Source organism: Macrotis lagotis, chromosome X (assembly GCF_037893015.1).
Source record: "Macrotis lagotis isolate mMagLag1 chromosome X, bilby.v1.9.chrom.fasta, whole genome shotgun sequence".
NCBI lineage: Eukaryota > Metazoa > Chordata > Mammalia > Peramelemorphia > Peramelidae > Macrotis > Macrotis lagotis.
The window spans coordinates 382,484,862-382,506,474 of record NC_133666.1 but is presented as its reverse complement, the minus strand read 5'-3'; the positions used below and the strand labels follow the sequence as shown (position 1 = coordinate 382,506,474).

At 36.6% G+C, this 21,613-nt stretch overlaps 1 long non-coding RNA gene across 7 annotated transcripts in view; it reads left to right on the top strand.

Moving 5' to 3' along the window:
* The window catches only part of LOC141497263 (uncharacterized), a 188,798-nt gene that overhangs the window by 45,291 nt on the left and 121,894 nt on the right, over window positions 1–21,613 (top strand). The window contains exon 4 of one of the 7 annotated variants that reach the window (XR_012471274.1): window positions 8,780–11,504. The exons of 5 other annotated variants lie outside the window; for them this stretch is intronic. This is a non-coding gene — a long non-coding RNA (uncharacterized LOC141497263). Of the gene's footprint in view, window positions 1–8,779; window positions 11,505–21,613 lie in introns of those variants that run through there. One more of the 7 variants, XR_012471271.1, reaches the window with a different exon arrangement.

Here is a 21,613-nt window from a genome sequence, read left to right as displayed (position 1 = left end):
TAATTGTGTGGAAAAGTGGGGAGCACAAAGGACTTTAGTCAGGAAAAACTTAGTTTTGAGAGTTGGGTGTGTCTCTTCATGGTTGTGGAATTAAGATCTCTAAACCCAGGTTCCTCTTCTACACTTTGTTACTGACTTAAGGGTCATTGTGAACCTTAAACAAGCTAATGAAGGTAAAGTTTTTAAAATCTCTATTACTTTATTATCGTCTTTGGATTGTTTTACAAGTCTATTTTGAGAAAGTACTTTGTAACTAAGAAATAGGGATGCATCTGTGATTTCATTGACCTAGGGAACTTGCAGATGAGGAAACTTTCTCTAAATAAATGTTTCTCTATAATTTTGAGTCTAAGAGCAAAGATGTCAAACTCAAATAGAAAGATTCCTGTCAGTTCCATGTTGATTCAGAAAACCACAAATAAGTATTATGGTGTGTTATATTTTTTATTTTGCAAAACATTTCTCAATAACATTTTAATCTGTTTGGGGCTACTTGTAACTCTTCTCTGGACCATAGAAAGCAGAAGTAACTTGTCCATGATCCCATCCCTTATAGGAGACAAAGGGACCACTTCAACCCAGGTTCTGCCTTAAAAGGACAAGATCTCTATAAATATCAGTTATTAGAAGCATTTTGAAGAAATGTAGTGTGATTTTTTTTGGGTTCCCAGAATGTCTACCTTCTTCTGTTGTCATCTGCTTACTGATATCTTATAGAAGGTGATAAATTACTTACACGTGGTTTTTAAGAACCATAACCTTGGTAGTTATTCCTGCTAATGAGAACTAGATCTAATACTAAGACACTAGATTAGTGGACACATGCTTGGAAATATCCAGAAGGCACTACTGATTGGGTGAAGAGTAGATTTTGCTGAGGAGGTAAATAAATTATAAAAAATTGAGGTTGAAACTCAGAAATGAAACAATTCTCCCCCTTCATGATTTTATTGTGGTATGGATTAGTTTATCTGCAGCTGGGGGTGGATGAGAGAAAACTATATGCTAGGGGTATTTGTAGTCTCTTTGGGAAGCTTATTGGGGAAGTAACTTTTTATGTGAGTTGGCTGTACAAAGCTTCTTCCTCACTACCTCTTGTAAACTTAATGGTAGAATTGGAGGGCTTTAGGAGCTATCTGCCCATTTTCTCAGAAGGGAGTGAGGATGACTGGAGGACTGTGGAAGGATGATCTACTCCAAAGGGAGGAGGGAATGGGAGGTTGCTGAAAGGGGGGTTTGTGTGTTAGGGAGTTCTACATAATTTACCTTGAGCCAGTCCTGCTAGTCAGTCTTTTAAATTAGTCTGAGAAACTGCTGCCTGGATTACCTGGAGTGAATCTAATCATTCATTCAATTTGCCATTGATCCCTTCACCTAGTTCTTTTGTTTCCCAATTTCTCAGTCTCTTCCTAAAACCCCCTGCCTCATATTGTAAGGAAGAAAGAGCCCAGGGACTTCTGTCCCTTTCCATGCTCTCAGTTCTCTTGGTATTAGTTGAAGGTCAAGAGGCACAGTTAAGAGTGTATTTCTAATCCCCTTATACTGAGGGAGTTTGTAACTTGGAGAAAGGAAGTTAAGAAAAGCCCTCAGCAGGACTTTAAATGGAAGTACTTCATTTTCTTGTTGCTATTGTTTTTTATATTTCTGGTATTCCCACAGAGTTGGGTTTGAATAGATGGACGTGCCTGTTAGAGGAAAAAACCCACCAAGTCCCCACAGACTGAACTCTTCTGCCAATGCACACAATGTGCTCTCTGAGAGTATCACCAGCTCAGCAGGTTTCTCCCACCCTGGGCTTTTGAAAAAAAAAAAGCTCTGTGTTTCTTGAACAAGATAGGGAGAGCTTAATCACTAGCAGTTCCCGGGTCCCCTCCTCATGTGGTGGGGCTTTTGGCAGTGTGAGCACCAGGACAGCTATAGTGAGAGGTTGAAATAGGCTTGGATTTTATTTGTTTTGTTTTGCACTTACTGAAGACCAGAGAAGGGATGGTAATCCATGGATGATGCCATACACATAGTGAATGATGGTTGTTTACCAAGACAAGTTACACCCTCCTGGGATATCCATTCTAAGTGTTGAACTAGTTTTCTTTCAGATGAGCAGAGAATCATAGGACTGGGCTTGGAATCAGGAAGATCTGAATTGACAAGTGATCTCAAGACATTAGCTGTGTGATCCTGGACAAGTTATTTAACCTATGTTTTAGTTTCCTTAAATTATAAAACTGGGAATAATAAAAGCATCTACTTCCCAGGGTTGTTGTGAGAATAAATGAGATAATATTTGTAAAACATGTAGTAGGCACTGTTTTACTTCCTTCCTTTTCATATCTATCTTCTGAGATTTTACCTTAACAATGATTATCCTTTCTGGCATCACAGAATTAGTTTTAGAGCTAGAACGGTCTTTTGAAGTAAGAGAAATGATTATTAAGTAACAAATTATTGCAAAGATCCAAGTTTTTTTCCTAATTCTTGATTCTCTACTAGGTCAAGCCAGGATCTGAAGGATATTGCTGATAATGACATTTTCAGTACCCACTCAAGTGGAGAAGCCCAAGGAGTTCTATTCAGACTTGAGTAAGAGATAGATCCTTTATCTAGATTGCCCAAGGGCTAGGGGTGGTCCAGGAGTCAAAGTGACATAATTAGTTTCCCCTCTTATTAGAATAGGTACACCTCTCATTATAATATTCATTTTCTCATCTTGTTACTTGGAGATAGCTAGGTGTGCAATAGATAGAGCACTAGCTCTGGAGTCAACAAGACCTGAGTTTACATCTGGCCTTCAACACTTGATACTTACTAATTGTGAGACCTTGGGCAAGTCATTTAACCTAGATTGCATTATATCCAGGGCCATATCCAGTAGTACTGATTCATATCTGACCATTGGACCCAGATGACCCTGGAAAAGAAAGTAAAACTGGTGACTTAGCACAGCACCCCTCATTCCAATCATATTTACTTGTCTGTCATGTTTTCATGTCTCTGATGTCATGGCCTTCTTCAAGAACAGCAATATCATCACCATCACTATTTGTTAACCAATCAGTTGATTTCCACTACAGGTATTATAAGCTTTGAGTGGGTTCCATAAGGGGTCTTTGGTTTGGGAGAGTGAATCAAATCACCATTGTTTATTATTACTCACTTGCATAATTATTCCAATAAATAAGACAACATGGAAGGAACTGTTTGGGTTAGCAGAGAAGGTAGTTTGTTTGGCTCACATTGAATAAATGATAAAGTATGTTAAAGTCAATATGGGCCAGGGGTTAAACTCTAAAAGTATAAATACAAGAAAGTTCCTTAAGGAGGTTACATTTTAATAGGGAAAATGATCAGATAAAATCGGAACTAGAAGGATTGGTGTTAGGCATAGCAAAATAATTGGGAAATAGCTAGAAAGCTACATGGAGGCATGGTTCTAGGTGAACTACAGTAGAAGCTCCTCAAAAGGTAGTTCCAGAAGTGAAGTCCTAGATTCCAATGAGAGAGGGTTTGATTTCACAAATATTATATTTACTGAATTTGTTCCGTACCTGCTTTTTACATAACTGTCAAAATTGCAAAAATGGTAGTATATGATCCACTGACTCTAAAAGTGATAATTTAGTTTGTGATATAAAGATTATGCTACTCTGCAGTTAATTTCCAAATCAATGGCAATTACTTTAAACACTAAAGGAATTTGGAGATAAGGAAATGTATGGTTTGGAGTGGTCAGAAAACATTTCTAGGAGGAGCTCAGATCTAAACTGGTCTTATAATGTTTTGGTGGAGCATAAGAGAGAGTTAGGAAGGCATGTCCCAGGTGAGAAAAACTGGCTTACTATGGTGCTAAGGAATGGGACAACAAGGGGAACACTATGCTCGCTCTGAGGACATATTGGAGTCATAATGGGAATTAATGGGAGCTGAGTTTTGAATTCCATGGGTAAAATTATAACAGGACTTAAAAGTCAAGTGAAAAAATTTGGTGAAAAGGGGAGTCATTGAAAGATTTTTTTTTTAGAGAGGAAAAAAAGTGTAACAATGAAGTGGTAATGTAGTCAAATGTCATCTCTACTGTGAAGTCTTTGCTGATGATTTCCCAGTCCTCCTCAGCTGGAAATTATCTGTCCATCTGATTTCCTAGAATTTTGTACTATGTACTTGTAATTTATGTCATTTCTCATCACTCTTAACTAGATTGTTAGCTCCTTGAGGGCGTATAGCAGTTTGTTATATATTTGACGCTCTCATCAGACTTCAGTCTCCATACTTCTCTAATAATCATTGATGTTTTATCATTTATTCTCTCAATGTGGGGGAATAGAGGAAATACCCTCCCACTTCTACAAAAATCTCAGTTCCCAAAACTATTTCTATCTTTCTCATATTCTTTCAGTTTCCCTCATTACTTTAACCCTTCTTTTTTTTTTCTTTTTAAGGACAGATGATATCTTAAAGCACTGTCTTTTTGAGTATCTTACCTTGATATTTAAAATCTGGAATGAGTCCTGTCCCATTTCAACTAGAGAGCTTTTCAAGCCAGTGGCTGCTTTATGCTTTCTTGTGCAGAAGAGTGGGCTGCTTCCAAGGTTATGATGCACACTGTGATTAAAAATACATTTGCTTTTTATTTATTTTTCGAGACTAGTTCTCTCTATTTTGCCCAAGCTAGAAGTGCAGCATTGAACCTGCTCTAACTTTATAATCTTCACTGGATTCCCCCTCCTTAGAGAAGCCTGGTGTCTTTTTGGCTCCAATTTCTCCTTCCTTTCTGCTTTTTTTTCCATCACCAGGGACTAGTTATATTTTTTTACCAGACTCCTTGTGGGTAAGTGATTGGTTTTAGGTTGACTGAACTCATGAACTCAAGCTATTGACCAGCCTCAGTTTATCCTTATAGCAAGGACTACAGGTATTTATCAATGCTGCTTAGCTTAGAAATACATTATGAAGAATGATATGATCGGTCTTGGTACCTGATTAGATATGGGCAAGAGGCAGTAAGTACAGAACAAAGGAGCAAAGAATCAAAGATGACTAATGTTTTGAGATTGAGTGACTGGGATAAATAATGATTGAGAAGATGGTATGTGCTGAGAAGATAATGAAAAATGATAGAGTTAAATTAGGGTCCCATAATCAAGGAAACATCTTCCTCTCTTAGTGATAGGACTTTTATTCAATCACTCAATAAGCATTTATTAAATGTTTCATTAAATGTGTCATTTTTTGGGGTCCCCAGATAAAGGGTCCTTGTGTACAGAGAGCATGGTTTCTCAGAGTTGGCATTTTGAGATTGACTACCAGTTAACACGTGCGTGCACACACATACAAACACACACACACACACACACACACACACACACACACACACAAACAGAGATGGCTATCTTTAGTTCCCAGCTAGTCTTAGGTGTGGGGGTGAGTTAGATATTCTTTCTGCTAATGTTGATAGTGATGGAGATAACCTTTCAAGGTTAAATGGGTTATCTTCTCTCCCCTCACCCCCCTTTTCCCCTTTATTTTGACCCAATGTGACTCTGTTTGACAATGAAAACAGCAGAATGAATTATAACTCAGCCTTTGGATTAAAGCCCTCCATAAATCAAATAAAAAAGAAAAACAAATATTTAGGGTATATTTTGGTTGGATTTGTCACAATTAAGATTTCCTTGGCTCCTTTGAGTATAGGACAACAGAACCTTTGTGATAGTTTATAGCTGACTTTTCTGAGTACACTTTCCTAATCTTAGAATCTTCCTGCTATTTCTAAAAGTGAGCCACATGTCAGATTCTCCGTGCAGTTCATGTCTAGAATACAAATGAATAAAATCTAGCTCTTTGAGGTCATTAGGATAAAATGTGTTTTGCTCTTCATTTGTCATTGTTTTGATTTAAAAGTTTATCCTGATGGAAAATGTGACCTCTTTTAGGAATGAGCAATAACAAGTATTAGTTTGTCCCATCCCCCACATTTTCTATCCAAATCATGTTAATTTACTTACAATGACCCTAAATTAGGTGATCCAGGGTAGAGTAATTGCTGAGACTGGCTTCCAAACCACCAGGAAATGAATAATAGGCTTCCTGTCTGTGGCAGAAGTTGTCTCATTTTCAAGGTTGTTTCTGGTGTTATTTTGTTTTAGTTTTGAATATCTGTCTAGTTTCTGACTCAACTTTCTTTTTACTTATGTTACTTGTAGGTTTTCTTTTTTTTTTAAATTTATTTTCATCAATATGCACAGGTATATTTTTAAGTTACAAAATTTCCTTACTCCCTCTCTTCCTACCCCCTCCCCTCGAACAGCATTGTACATACATATTTTGAAAACACATGTTTACAGATGAATAATTTTCAGTATGAGGAATTAGGGTTGTTGCTGCTAATTTGTTTCTTCGATGAATTGTGACTCAGACTGGGGAATGCAGATTTTGGAAAGAAAATAGAGATTTATTAAAGGAAGTTACAACATATTAAGAGAGTAATAGAAAAGTTAAAAAGTTTAAAGAGACCATATGGATTGCTGATTGAATTGGCCAGGCCAGCTGACCAGGGTTCAGTAGGAGGCTAGGTGTTTAAAAAAAGAGTGAGCTCCTCTAAATTCTCTCCAAGAGTCCATGGAAGGGGGTGGTGACCTGGAGTGACCCAAGTCTTGAATTGGAGGTTTTCCTTTTTTGGGGGAGGGATCTCTTTTGGGTGGTCTTGGGTGTTTCCAGGGCTTGTGCTCTCTCCATCCTGCCACCTAGCTGCCCCCACCAGAGCACAATGCAATCCAAATCAGGCTGAAGGTCAGGTCCTCAGGTGTGGCCTAAATTAGATGATAAAGCCAGAAGGGAAGATTCTCTTTTATAATGCAAACAAAAGATTTACAAAGTTTGTTTTCAACTGATCTCATCACTACCATGCCCAGATTTCTCTGCATCAGGATTAAGGGAAAGAGATACATTAGAGATAATTTTTATAAAGTGTTCCTCAGATTCTAAAGGTTGTGTGTGTGTGTGTGTGTGTGTGTGTGTGTGTGTGTGTGTTTTGTTTTATTTTTCTTCCTCTGGATGAGGATAATATAGTCCATAGCCAGTCTGATACACTTGTTCTAGCTCAATGAGCTGCTAAGGAGGAGCTGCTTCCATTAAAGTTGTTCATCTCACAATGTTGTTGATGAGTACATCGTTCTCTTGGTTCTACTCCCTTCACTCAGCATCAGGTCCCAAAAGTCATTTCATGCTTCTCTAGAGTCTGACCACTGATGGTTTCTTATAGAACAATAGTATTCCATAGTATTCATGTGCCATAACCTGTTTAGCCATTCCCCAATTGATGGGCATCCCCTCAATTTCCAATTCTTTGCCATTACAGAAAGAGCTGCTGTGAATATTTTGGAACATGTAGGAATTTTCCCTTTTTCTATAATTTCCTCTGGATATAGAACTAGAATTGGAATTGCTGGGTCAAAGGGTATGAACGTTTTATTGTTCCTTGTGCATAGTTCCATACTGCTCACAACTCCACCAGCAATGCATCAATGTCCCAGTCTTCCCACAACCTCTCCAACATGGATCATTCCTTTTTCTTATCTTGGTCAATCTGATAGGTGTGAAATGATACCTCATTGTTGTTTTAATTTTCATTTCTCTAATTAAAAATGATTTGAAGCATTTTTTCATATGATTATATATAGATTTAATTTCTTCATTTGAAAACTGTTCATATCCTTTGACCATTTATCAATTGGGGAATGACTTGTGATCTTATAAATTTGATGTAATTCTCTATATATTTTAGAAATAAGACCTTTATCTGAACAACTAGTTGTAAAGATTGTTTCCTAGGTTTCTGCTTTCCTTCTAATTTTGGCAGCATTGATTTTATTAGTGCAAAAACTTATTAATATAATATAGTCAAAATTAAGCATTTTGTAGTTTATAATGTACTCTAACTCTTGTTTGGTTATAAATTTATCCCCCTTTCCACAGATCTGATAGATGGAGTATTTCTTGGTCTCTTAATTTATCTATGGCATTGCTCTTTATGTCTAAATCCTGTACCCATTTTGGCCTTATTTTAGTATAGGGTGTGAGATGTGGATCTATGCCTAGTTTTTGCCATACTATTTTCCGGTTTTCCCAACAATTTTTGTCAAATAGTGAGTTCTTATTCCAGAAGCTGAGGTCTTTGGGTTTGTCAAATAGTAGATTGCTGGAGTCATTTACTGCCACTTCTTTTGAACCTATCCTAATTCACTGATCCATTATTCTATTTCTTAAACAGTATCAGGAAGTTCTGATGACTGCTGCTTTATAGTATAGTTTTAGATCTGGTAGAACTTGGCCACCTTCCTTTATGTTTTTTTTTTTTGTTTTTTTTTAGCAATTGCCTTGCTATTCTTGCCCTTTTGTTGTTTCAGATGAATTTTGTAACCATTTTTTCTAGTACCCATAGGTTTTTTTTCACTATTATCCTAAATCTGTCCTTAATATCCAGATCTTTCCAGTCTTGTCTTACTCTCCTCAGAGTAGCTCTTGATTGACAAGACTAGCTCTCTGTTGAGTTCATGGCCTGCTCTCTGTTTTTGCTACCAGAAATCTTGGTCCTTTTGAACTTGAGGGGACTACCTCTCTGTGTAGATTGGACAGGGTGTGTTTCTGTTCTGGTGTGGATTTATTGTCTCCTTACTAGTGGAGTTGTTCTGGTTCAAAGTGCCTTGGCCAAGTTGCAAAAGTAAATATTTTATTTGTATTTCCTTTTGCAAAATGATTAATATGGAAATTTTTTTTCATGGAGGTATATAGGTGCTCAGAGACCACTAGCACTTTTGGTATAAGGATTTGCTGAACCCTTTGCTCATCTACCTTTGGTCTCCACCTGATTCATCCAACTCTTCCAGTGGATCAAAGAAGCTTTTGTCTGCAGTTCAGAGATCTAGCACAACCCCGAGAGACCTGTTATGGACAAAACCATCCACATCCAGAGGAAAACAAAAGAAAATCAAAAAATAAGCCTCATAGAATCTGAATGATTACTATGGTCACTTAATAAAATTTCTCTTATATTTTCCTTCCTATTCTATAGTTTTTCTTTCTTTACCCTTAATTCTAATTCCTCATCCACAAAATGTCTATTATGTAAACATGTTAAACACAAATGAACATATACAACTTTTACTAGACTGTTCACCGCTGAGGGGTGAGGAGTGGGAAGGGTGGTAGAAAAATATATACATGAATATTCAAGTGGATGAATGTTGGAAAACTTTTATAACATGTAATTGGAAAAAATATCAATAAAAACAAACAAAAAAGAAGCTACTGTTTCCATTGACCACATCCTGGTAAATCATCTCAGCAGATGTCTAAATCAAGTTAAGGATAGCTAAGAGATCTCAGTTTCTTCGGTGTGAAGACTGAATGTGAAGAATGTGAAGACTCCCCCAAGTAGAATGGGTAGATAGAAACAATTTATTCCAATGGTCATGAAGGCAGGAAGTATGTGCCATAGAGTGCTTAGAGCTTGATCATATATTGAAAATGTCAAGATCATGCACTGCAACCTGGGCCCTCACCAGTCATCTGATTTTTTTCTTGCCATTGGACTTTGATGACCCTGGATGACAGAGTGAGAGTGATGACTGTGCAGCTCTACCTTATTAAAATCCAATTTATGAGCAGCTCAAGACAATGGTTGTCTTCCAAATGAAATAAAGGACAAACAATGTTTTCAATGACCTAAATGCATTGTCAAAATCAAATTGCCTGCCTTCTCAAGGAAGGGGGAGAAGTAGGAGGGAGAGAGAAAATTTGGAACTCAAAATTTAAAAAAGGGATGGTTAAAATTTTTTTATGTAATTGGGAAATATTTAGTAAAAAGTCAAACAAACAGAAAACAAATTACCATAGCCTACTTGGTGTAGAGGAGAGAGGTGTCCCTTGCCCAAACTGATTCCCTCTAAGAGACTGGTTTTCTTTCTGCCTTGAGCCAATTGGAATGCTCTGACAGTTTTGAACTCTGCAACCTTCCTAAATAGGCTTAGCCATTTGAAGTCTCCAGAGATATGACCAATATTCCAGTCAATAGTCCCTTCTGATTTGAATAGAGAGAAGTGTTCATTAAGGGTTTGATACCTTATTAACATGACACTTTATCATCTGTTATTTTATTAATATGGGAAATGAAATAATTTCTGTATCTTCCCCTGCTTAAATTGGTAATCAATTACATACAGCCATAGAGTTAATAATGTTTTCCATTAGTGCTTCCTAATCTTTTTTCATCTGACCACTGGTTTGTTAACTTTGTCAGTGCTGATTTAAAAGGGGCAGGGGAAGTGAACAGTCTAAGACCCACTGGCCAAATCTGGCATGAGGGGTCATGTCTCCCACCTGTTTTTGTTTGGCTCTTGGACTAAGAATGATTTTTAAAAACTAAGTAACGTAGTTTGCAGACCCCTAACCAAGAGGAACAACACAGTGAACCTTTGAAGACATTGACAGTTTTGATGCAAGAAGAAAGAATGATGATACTGAAAAGAGATAAGGGCAAATTAGACAGTTTCTGGAGAAAAAGAGATGTAAGGCAAGAAGATGCACTTTTTCCTATTTCACAGTCTACCTAGGAAGGAGTGTGCAGACATGGACTGGAGTTAAAAAAATACAGGAGAGATATAGAAGTAAAGATTGAATTCCATGAAGGAAGGAGTTTTAGTTTGAAATAGGTGATGCATTGGGTTGAGAGTGATATAGATTTGAGTGGTTGAAGATCTCATCCTAGTTCTAGGAAGGCTAAAGTTCCTTTTTTATGTCCTTGAGAAATATTTTTTTTTTAACTAGGAGAAAACTGTATTAAAAGAGTATGGCTGTGGGTATATGGAATATCCAGAAGATGTTGTTGGGTAGACATTTTATCCTCACTGATCCTGAACTAAGCAAATTTTCAACAGATAGTTACATGGCCCCAAGAAGAAGTTAGTAAATCTGTATTTGGTTATGCTATTTTATATACATAATTATATAAGGGATACTTACCCTCTGTCTCAGATTAATGTAATCACAAAAGACCCAGAGTATAATTACAGAGTTAAGTACATGCTAAACATTTTCCTGCATTCCCATTTCAACATGTGCATTACTCCTTAATCATTTAAACAGGATTATAGGGCTTTGACCATAAATGACTGAAAGATTGACTGAAAGAATCAATCATTCCACTGAGCAGTTGGAAGCTTCAAGGCTTAAGAGTGCTTTGTGGCATCAGATCTCCTTCTCCTCATTCCAGTGCACTTATCTACCATGTCAATGGAGCTACTGGACCAGTGGGAGATAGAGCAGCTAGCTAGGAACAAAGACACATACTGAGGGCAGACAATGGATGTGAAAATACAGTAATTCAAGAAGGGAATCAGCTATGAGGAGCATCCCCATCTTGGTGGAGAGGAGAGTCAGTTATAGACTGCAGCTCTTGGGAACTCTGTTGGACAGCCTTCCCAATAAAGAGCTGTATCCAATGGGTGCAGCATGAGAATTTTATATTTAAAAAAAAAGACTTCTAGGCCCTGAAATAACAGGAATTTTGAGTTAACCAATTTTACATATGTATTATAAATATTATACATATGACTCACTTTTTTACATATGTATTATACATATTTTACATAGGACTCACTTTCATCATGCTCTAAGTTTGAGCTTACCTTTTGTTGGGCACTGTGCATTTGTGGGATAGTGCACCACATATTTTCAGTGGGAATGTTTTTATGCTATCCTTTCAGTAAATATCAATTTAACATTTGCTTAGAATTTGCAATTTGGATCATTGCTGTGGGTTTGAATTGCTCACTGAAACTATGAGTTGTACTGAACAGGATTACCCAAGATCTATAAATGGCAATGGAAAGTTCTGACAAAAGATGATCCTATGGGGAAAGAAATGGTCATCCACACCAGTATCTTTGCCAAGAAAACACTTAAAGTATTAAAATGCTGTGACATCAGAAGATAAGACCCTTAGGTCATAAGGTGTCCAACGTATTATGAACTTGGACAGATTTTGGGAGATAGTGGAAAATAGAAGGAGCCAGTTTGCTATGACCTAGAGGGTTATGAAGACTCATCCATGACTTAAGAACTAATTGCCTACTGCCTGATTTTTTTTAGAAAGATTTTATTTATCTTAAATTTTGCAATTTTCTCCCAATCTTGCTTCTCTCTCCCCCCCCCCCCCAGAAGGCAGTCTGTTAGTCTTTACATTGTTTCCATGGTATGCATTGATCTAAGTTGGATGTGATGAGAGAGAACTCATATCCTTAAGGAAGAAACATAAAGTATGAAATATAGCAAAATTACATGATAAGATAACATTTTTTAAAAATTAGAGGTAATAGTCTTTGGTCTTTATTCAAACTCCACAATTCTTTCTCTGGATACAGTGCCAGATTGTTAATAGGAACACCAGTAGAGGCTCATGAGCAATGTAACAGGAGTAGTTTCTTCCTAGAATTCTTTCCTAGAATCCAAGGCCAGTTCACCTATAAGTGTAAGTTTGGGGAGTAACTCAGTGGGAGTCCTATGTTTTGTGTGTGTGTGTGTGTGTGTGTGTGTGTGGTGTGTACCCAAATGGAAATAATCTTTCTAATTTGGTTCCTTAGAGGGTCATGTTTTTAGAAATGTTTTCAGAGAATGACTCCCACAGGAGTCATTGAGCATCATTTTTCTTTAGTGTTTTCAGTCACAATTTTTTTTAAATTAAAGATCTTATTTATTTTGAGTTTTACATTTTTCCCCCAATCTTACTTCCCTCCCCCACCCCACCCACTGCCCCATAGAAAGCAATTTGTCAGTCTTTACTTTGTTTCCATGTTGTACATTGATCCAAATTGAGTATGATGAGAGAGAAATCATATCTTTAAGGAAGAAACAAAAAGTATAAGAGATAATAAGATCAGACAATAAGATATCTGTTTTTCCCCCCTAAATTAAAGGGAATAGTCCTTGAACTTTGTTCAAACTCCATGGTCCTTTATTTGGATACAGATGGTATTCTCTATTGCAGACGGCCCCAAATTGTCCCTGATTGTTGCACTGATGAAATGAACAAGTCCACTGAAGTTGATAATCACCCCTATGTTGCTGTTAGGGTGTATAATGTTTTTCTGGTTCTGCTCATCTAGCTCAGCATCAGTTCATGCAAATCCCTCCAGGCTTCCCTGAATTCCTGTAGTGTTCCATGACATACATATATATATATAATATATATATATATATATATATATATATATATATATATATATCACAGTTTGCTAAGCCATTCCCCAATTGAAGGACATTTACTTGATTTCCAAATCTTTGCCACCACAAACAGGGTTGCTATGAATATTTTTGTACAAGTGATGTTTTTATCCTTTTTCATCATCTCTTCAGGGTATAGACCCAGTAGTGGTATTGTTGGATCAAAGGGTATGCACATTTTTGTTGCTCTTTGGGTGTAGTTCCAAATTTCTCTCCAGAAAGTTTGGATGAGTTCACAGCTCCACCAACAGTGTAAGAGTGTCCCAGATTCCCCACAAATCTTCCATCAATGATCATTACCCTTTCTGGTCATATTGGCTCAGTCTGAGAGGTGTGAGGTGGTACCTCAGAGAAGCTTTAATTTGCATTTCTCTAATAATTAATGATTTAGAGCAATTTTTCATATGGCTATGGATTGTTTGATCGCATCTGCAAATTGCCTTTGCATATCTTTTGACCATTTGTCAACTGGGGAATGGCTTTTTTTTTTAAATATGACTCAGTTCTCTGTATATTTTAGAAATGAGTCCTTTGTCAGAATCATTAGTTGTAAAGATTGTTTCCTAGTTTACTACATTTCTTTTGATCTTGGTTACAGTGGTTTTGGCTGTGCAAAAGCCTTTTAATTTAATGTAATCAAAATCATCTAGTTTGTTTTTGGTGATGTTCTCCATCTCTTCCTTAGTCATAAACTGCTCCCCTTTCCATATATCTGACAGGTAAACTAGTCCTTGATCTTCTAATTTTCTTGTAGTATTTTTTTTTATGTTTAAATCTTGTATCCATTTGGATATTATATTGGTAAAAGGGTGTGAGGTGTTGGTCTAATCTAAGTTTCTTCCAAACAAACTTCCAATTTTCCCAGCAGTTTTTATTAAAGAGAGAGTTTTTATTCCAATAGCTGGACTCTTTGGGTTTATCAAATAGCACATTACTATACTCATTTCCTGCTATTGCACCTAGTCTATTTCCCTGGTCCACCACTCTATTTCTTAGCCAATACCAAATAGCTTTGATCTCAGTCACAAATTTTGAGCACTGGATTTAAGATCATAGAACCTGACTTAGCTTTCTATGAATTTGGGAAAGCAAAATATGCTCCTGACAATTAATAAGAACCACCCACTTAACCTATGTCCATAGGTTTATAAACAAGTTGTTGAAAAGCAAGCAGTACTTAGGAGAGATTTGTGATTTCGTATGTATGTTCTTCTTCTGTTCTGTTTTGTATATGTAAAGGCTTATCTTATTTAACACAATAGATTCAAGCTAAAAATACAAAAATATAATAAAAAGATGTAGAAAGTGCTGTTTTCATTCCAAGAAATTACAAAAAGACAAGAAAGATCAAGAATGACTTTAAAAAAATATTTATTTTTTTCCAATTTTCTGCATTCATTCGTTTGCAAGTTTTTGAGTTCCACATTTTTCTACTCTCTTCTCTTCCTTCCTCCCCCATGACAGCTAATAATCTTATATATGTTGTATATATACATTTATATTTAACATATTTCCACATTAGTGATGATGTGAAAAAAATATTACTAAGGGGAAAAATCATGAGAAAGAAAGAAAAACCTTAAGGAAATTTTAAAAAAGTTTGCTTTGCTCTGTATGGACTCCATTTTTTTTTCTAGATGTGAATGACATTTTTCTATAACAGATCTCTCAGGATTGTCCTTGATCACTGAACTTATGAGAGGAGCTGTGTCCATCATAGTTGATCATCTTTCACTATTACTGTTAATATGTAGAAGGTTTTCCTAATTCTTCTCATTTCACTCAGCAGCTGTTTATGTAAGTGTTTCATGCTTTCTTATAGAACATAATACTCTATAACATTCATATTCCATAACTTGTTTAACAACTCCCCAAATGATGGACATTTCCTCAATTTTCAATTCTTCACAATTACAAAAAGAGCTATTATAAATATTTTTGTACATTGATTCTTTCCTATTTTTTATGATTTCTTGGGATATTAAGCCTAATTGTTATATCAAAGGATATGCATAGTTTTATTCCTTTTGGGCATTGTTCCAATTTGTGCTCCAGAATGGTTGGATCAGTTCAAAACTCTACCTACAGTGATTAAATATCCCACTTTTCCCACATCTTCCCCAACATTGATCATTTTCTTTTTTTTTTTTGTCATTTTGGTCAATCTGATAGGTTTAAATTCAAAATTGTTTAAATTTGCATTTTTCTAATCAATGGAACATTTTTTCATATGACTAGATAGATAGCTTTAATTTCTTCATCAGAAAACTACCTGTTCATATCCCTTGACCATTTATCAACTGAAGAATGACTTGAATTCTTTAAATTTGACTCAGTTTTTATATTTTAGAAATATGTCCTTTATCAGAAACACTAGCTGTGAAAATTGTTTGCTAGAGCTTTTTGCATTCCTTCTAATCTTGGTTGTATTGTTTTGGTTTGTGCATTTTTTAAAATTTAATGTAGTAGAAATTATCCATTTTATAATTTATAATGTTCTCTGTCTCTACTTTGCTCGTAAACTTCTCCCCTAAGCCATAGATCTGTCAGGTAGACTATTCCTTGCTCTCCTAATTGGTTTATGGAAATCATCCTTTATGTGTAAATCCATATCCAATTTGATCTTATCTTGGTACAGGTTGTGAGATGTGGGTCTATACCTGGTTTTTGCCATACCATTTTCCAATTTTCCCAGCACTTTTTGTCAAACAATGAATTCTTATTCCAGTGGCTGGAATCTTTCAGCTACTGGAATAAGAACTTACTATTTGACTATCAAACAGTGGATTACTATAGACATTTATTACTGTTTCTTTTTAACTTAATCTATTCAACTGTTGAACTTCTTTGTTTCTTAGCCAGTTGCAGACCAGTTTGATGACTTAAAATAAGATTTTAGATCTGGTACAGCTAGGAAAAATGAACTTATTGGAAGCTACAAAAGGTTATTGTTGCTTATCCTTTGTTCTTGAAGAAGATCATGATGATAACATTACATGCAAGTGAATTGAATTTAAATAAGGGAGGGTTGTGCAAAGTCACCAGCCTCACTTTCTTGTCTGGGGTCATCTGGATCCAGTGAAAAGATATCAAGGGTAGTATGATTTGGGTTTACTTCTTTATTTTTCCTATGCTTTTTAAAAATATAAACATTTTGTTTTCCAATTATATACAATAGTAGTTTCTACCTATCATTTTTTGTAATGTTTAGAATTTTACAATTTTCCTCTCAACATCCCTTCCCTCCCCCCACCCCAGAAATCAGTCTGGTAATCTTTACATTATTTCCATGCTATACATTGATCAAAATTGAATATGTTGAGAGAAAAATCATATCCTTGAGGAAAAATAAAACATAAGAGACAGCAAAGTTACATAGTACATAAAACAACTTTTTTTTAATTGAAGGTAATAGTCTTTGGTCTTTGTTTTATGGGAGAGCTCATCCCATTCACATTCAAAGTCATAATTACTAACTTTTTATTGCCCTCCATGCTATCTTCCTTCTGTTTGCATTTTCCCCCTTTTTTCACTTTATCCGTATTCCCCAATATTTTGTTTCTGAATACCACTTCCTTCAGTGTGTTTGCCCCCTTATATCCAACTTTCTTTCCCCAACTTTTCTTTCTCCCCTTTCTTTCCCCCTTCCCTTTGCCCCTTCTTCCCTCTCTTCCTTCTGTTAGCTCCTCTTTTCCTCCCCCTTCCCTCTTTCCTCTTTCAATACTTGAAAAATAAGATAAGTTTCTTAACTTAACTAAATGTGTGCATGTTAATCCTTCTTTGAGCCAAATCTGATGAGACTAAGAATCAGATTGTTCTCACCTCCTCCCCTCTTCCCCCCTATTGCAATAGGTCCTTTGGACCTCTTCATGCAATGTAATTTACCCCATTCAATCTCCTCCATCCTCTCATCTCTTTATTGTCCACCTTTTTAATGGGGGTATTCTTTTTAAATCATTCTATCAGAATCATAGCCAAGTCACAAGTGTCTATTACTTCTGTATATTCTCTCTGCTAGAGTTACAATTCTTGAGGTATGATAATTTTTCTCCCAGGTGGGGATAGAGCCAGTTTCCTCTCATTGGATAGCAGTTTTTTTCTTTTCCCTTTTTTACATTTTCATGTGTCTCTTGAGTTTCCTGTTTGAAGTCCCAATTTTCTATTTAGCTCTGGTCTTTTCATTGGGGAAAATTGGAAGTCTCCTATTTCATTAAATGTCCATCTTTTCCAATGGAAGAGAAGGCTCAGTTTTGCTGGATAGTAAATTCTTGACAGCATTCTGAGCCCCTTTGAACTTCAGAATATCATATTCTAGGTCCTTCAATTCTTTAATGTTTATGCATTCAGGTCCTGTGTGATCCTTATTGTAGCTTTTTGGTATCTTAATTGTTTCTTTCTGACTGCTTGCAGAATTTTCTCTTTTATCTGATAGTTCTGGAATTTGACAACTATATTCCTTGATGTTTTCATTTTGGGATCCCTTTCAAAAGGGGATCAATGTGTTCTTTTTTTTTAACATTTCTATATTATATTTTATTTTGAATTTTTTTACAATTTTTCCCCTAATCTTGCTTCCCTCCCTCCACCCCAGAGAAGGCAGTCTGTTAGTCTTTTCTTTCTTTTTTTTTTAGGTTTTTGCAAGGCAAATGGGGTTCCCCAAGGTCACACAGATAGGTAATTATTATGTGTCTGAGGCTAGATTTGAACTCAGGTACTCCTGACTCCACAGCAAGTGCTCTATTCACTGTGCTACCTAGTTACCTCAAGTCTATTAGTCTTTACATTGTTTCCATGGTATACATTGATCTAAGTTGAATGTGATGAAAGAGAAATTATATCCTTAAGGAAGAAAACTAAAGTATTATGCCTGATTGTTGCACTAATAGAATGAGCAAATCCATTAAGCTTGGTCATCACCCCCATGTTGCTGCTAGGGTACACAATGTTCCTCTGGTTCTCATTTCACTCAGCATCAGTCCATGCAAATCTTTCTGGGCTTCCCTCAATTCCCGTCCCTCCTGGCTTCTAATAGAACAATAGTGTTCCATGACATACATACCACATTTTGTTAAGCAATTTCCTAAATTGACAGACATTTACATTAATTTCCAATTCTTTGACACCAGAAACAGAGCTGCTATGAATATTTTTGTACAAGTGGATTTTTTATACATTACTAAAATATTCTTAAGAGTAAACATAATACCCCCTTCCCCCCCCCCCCAAATATAGACCCTGATGAGAAATAAAGTAAAGGAAACGAAAAAAATTTGTTTCAGTCTGTGTTCTGATACCATCAGCTCTGTTTCGGGTGGATCCATCATAAAAGTTACTTCCATATTTTTCCACTGTTGCTGTGGCTGACTGTAATTCCCTCCATCCATTCCCCCTGACTACCATATATTATATTTTCTCTCTCCTTTCACTCTGTCCCTCTTCTAAAATGTGCTGTAGGGTAACTGAATAGGGCAGTGGACTGATCACCAGCCCTGCAACCACCCAGTCACATGGTCTCAGACAGGCCACCCAATCCCAGCCCTTTGCAAGAAATAAAAAGAAAATGTGTTTTATCTGACTATTCTCTCCTATGATCTACCCTCTCCTCTATCACCCACATCCTCCCCTTACCCCTTTCCCCCTTCTCTCCTTTTTACTCTAGATGTCTATATCTTATTGAGTGTGTATGCTTTTTCTTCTCTGAGCCATTTCCAATGAGCCCTCATTCCCTCTCGCTCTCCCCCTTCTATATCATTGCAAAAGTTCATTGTAAAAAATATATATCTTTGATATGAAGTATCTTAGCCTATTCCACCTCTCCTTTCTCTAACTCCCAGTGCATTTCCCTTTTAACCTTTGACTCCATTTTTAAAATATATCATATCTTCAAATTCAGCTCTCTCATGTGCTTCATCTATAAAAGCTCTTTCTACCTGCTCTATTAAATGAGGAGTTTCATGTGAGTGTTATCAATATCATTTTTCTATGCAGGAATGCATGCAGTTCATCATCAAGTCCCCCAGATTTTACCCTTCTCTTCTACTCTCTATGCTTTACCTGAGTCCTGTATTTGAAGATCAAACTTTTTGGTCAGCTCTGGCCATTTTAACAGGAACATTTGAAATTTCCCCTGGTTAGGGGCAGCTAGGTGATTCAATGGATAAAGCACCGGCCCTGGAGTCAGGGGTACCTGGGTTCAAATCCGTTCTTAGACACTTAATAATTACCTAGCTGTGTGGCCTTGGGCAAGCCACTTAACCCCATTGCCTTGCAAAAACCAATTAAAAAAAACCCAAACCAAACGAAATTCCCCCTGGTTCATTGAAAGTCCATTTTTTTTCCCCTGGAAAAGGATGCTCAGTTCTGTTAGGTAGTTGATTCTTGGTTGCATTCTGAGCTCTTTTGTCTTCTAGAATATTATATTCCAAGCCCTATGAGCCTTTAATGTAGTTGCTGCTAAGTCCTGTGTTATCTGACTGCAGCTCCAAGATATTTGAATTGTGTCCTTCTGGCTGCTTGTAATATTTTCTCTTTGACTTGGCAGTTCTGGAACATGGCTATAATATTCCTGGGGGTTGTTTATTTCATTGAGATGTTTCACATTTTCTTCTAATTTTTCATACTTTTGGTTTTGAAGTATTGTGTTCTGACTTCTCCTAAAGTCAACAACTTGCTTCAGCTCCATTTTAGATCTGAAGGATTTGTTTTCCTCAGAGAGCTTTCTTATCTCTTTTTCCATCTGGCCAATTCTGCTTCTTAAAGTATTCTTCTCCTAAGTAACTTTTTGAATTGTTTTATCCATTTGACCTATGTTGGTTTGTAACATGCTATTTTCTTCAGCATTTTTTGGATCTCCTTGACTAAGCTGATGACTTCTTTCATGTTTTTCTTGCATCTCTCTCGTTTCTTTTCCCAATTTTTCTTCTATTTCCCTCACCTGATTTTCAAAATCTTTTTTGAGCTCTGTCATAGCCTGAGCCCAATTTCTGTTTTTCTTGTAGTCTTTACTTGCAGGAGCTTGGACTTCCTCATCTTCAGATTGAGTGTTTTGATCCTTCTTGGGATCACAGGCAAAGTATGTCTCAATGGTGTTCCTCTTTTTTCTCTGTTTTCTCATTTCTCCAGCCTGTGCCTGGTTTCGGGGTGCTTCCTGATCTTTTTGAGTATTATTGAGATACCTGCTTTGGGATTTTTTTTTGGTATACCCCACTAGGACCTCTATTTCTCCAAGGGCATATGCTCTCTTGCCTGTACTTTGATATGTAGATAACCACAGGCACTCCCCTCTGCCCTGGAGCTGTGAGGAGGAGCCCTGGTATCTTATTATGGAAGACCAAACTGCAGCCTGGATCTAAGTCTGGGTAAACAGCAGACTTCTGCCCTAGGGAGAGCAGAGTGATTTCTGCAGTCTCCCCTGCCCCTCACTGTCTGTGGGCTGTGCTCTGGAGGTGCAGGCTGTTTTCTCCCGATTCTCGCTGCAGGTTCTGTGGCTGGTGTTCCTCACTCCACAGTCATTCTGGTGTATCAGAGTTTTCTCATGACTTCTTCAAACTGTTACTGGTGATCCCTGGGCTGGGCTGCATTGCAGCTGCGCCTTTTTTCCAACTCCCAGTCCTGGTGAAAGACAACTTTCCTGTGGAACTTCTAAGTTATCTTGGACTGGGAAAATGTATATCACTCAGTCTTTCTTTGGATTCTGCCCCTCTAAATTTTGGCTAGAGTCATAATCTGTTGGCTTTTGGAGTTTTGGGGGGAAGGAGTTTCTGGGAAATGCTGCCTTTAAGCTGCCATTTTGGCTCTGCCCTATCAATGTTTTCTTTAAATAACAATTTTGTCCTCTGCTTCCATGATATAAGGGCAATTTCCCATCACTAAATTCTGAAATATTGAGACCAGGCCTTTTTTTTACAAATTTTATTTATCGTCAATGTTTTCAGCAAGCCCAGTGATTCTTAAGTTGTCTCTTCTGGATCTATTCTCTAGGTCAGTGGTTTTGCGGATGAGGTATTTTTCATTTTCTCCTATTTCTCGAATTTTTGGTTTTCTTTAACAGATTCTTATTGTCTCATGAAGTCATAAGTTTCCACAGATTCCATTCTTTTTTTTTAGAGAAGAATTTTCTTCATTTACCTGTTACAACTCCTTTTCTAATTAGTCAATTCCATTTTTGAAGTTTTCCATTTGCCCAATTTTATTTTTGAGAATTATTTTCTTTTTCCTCTTGTCCAATTAGCATTTTCCAAGGATTTGTTTTCTTGTTGCCAAGTGTCAATTTTTTCTTGAGTTTCTTTTCCCAATTATTCCAATTGTTTTGTTTTGTTTTGTTTTTTTAGTTTTTGCA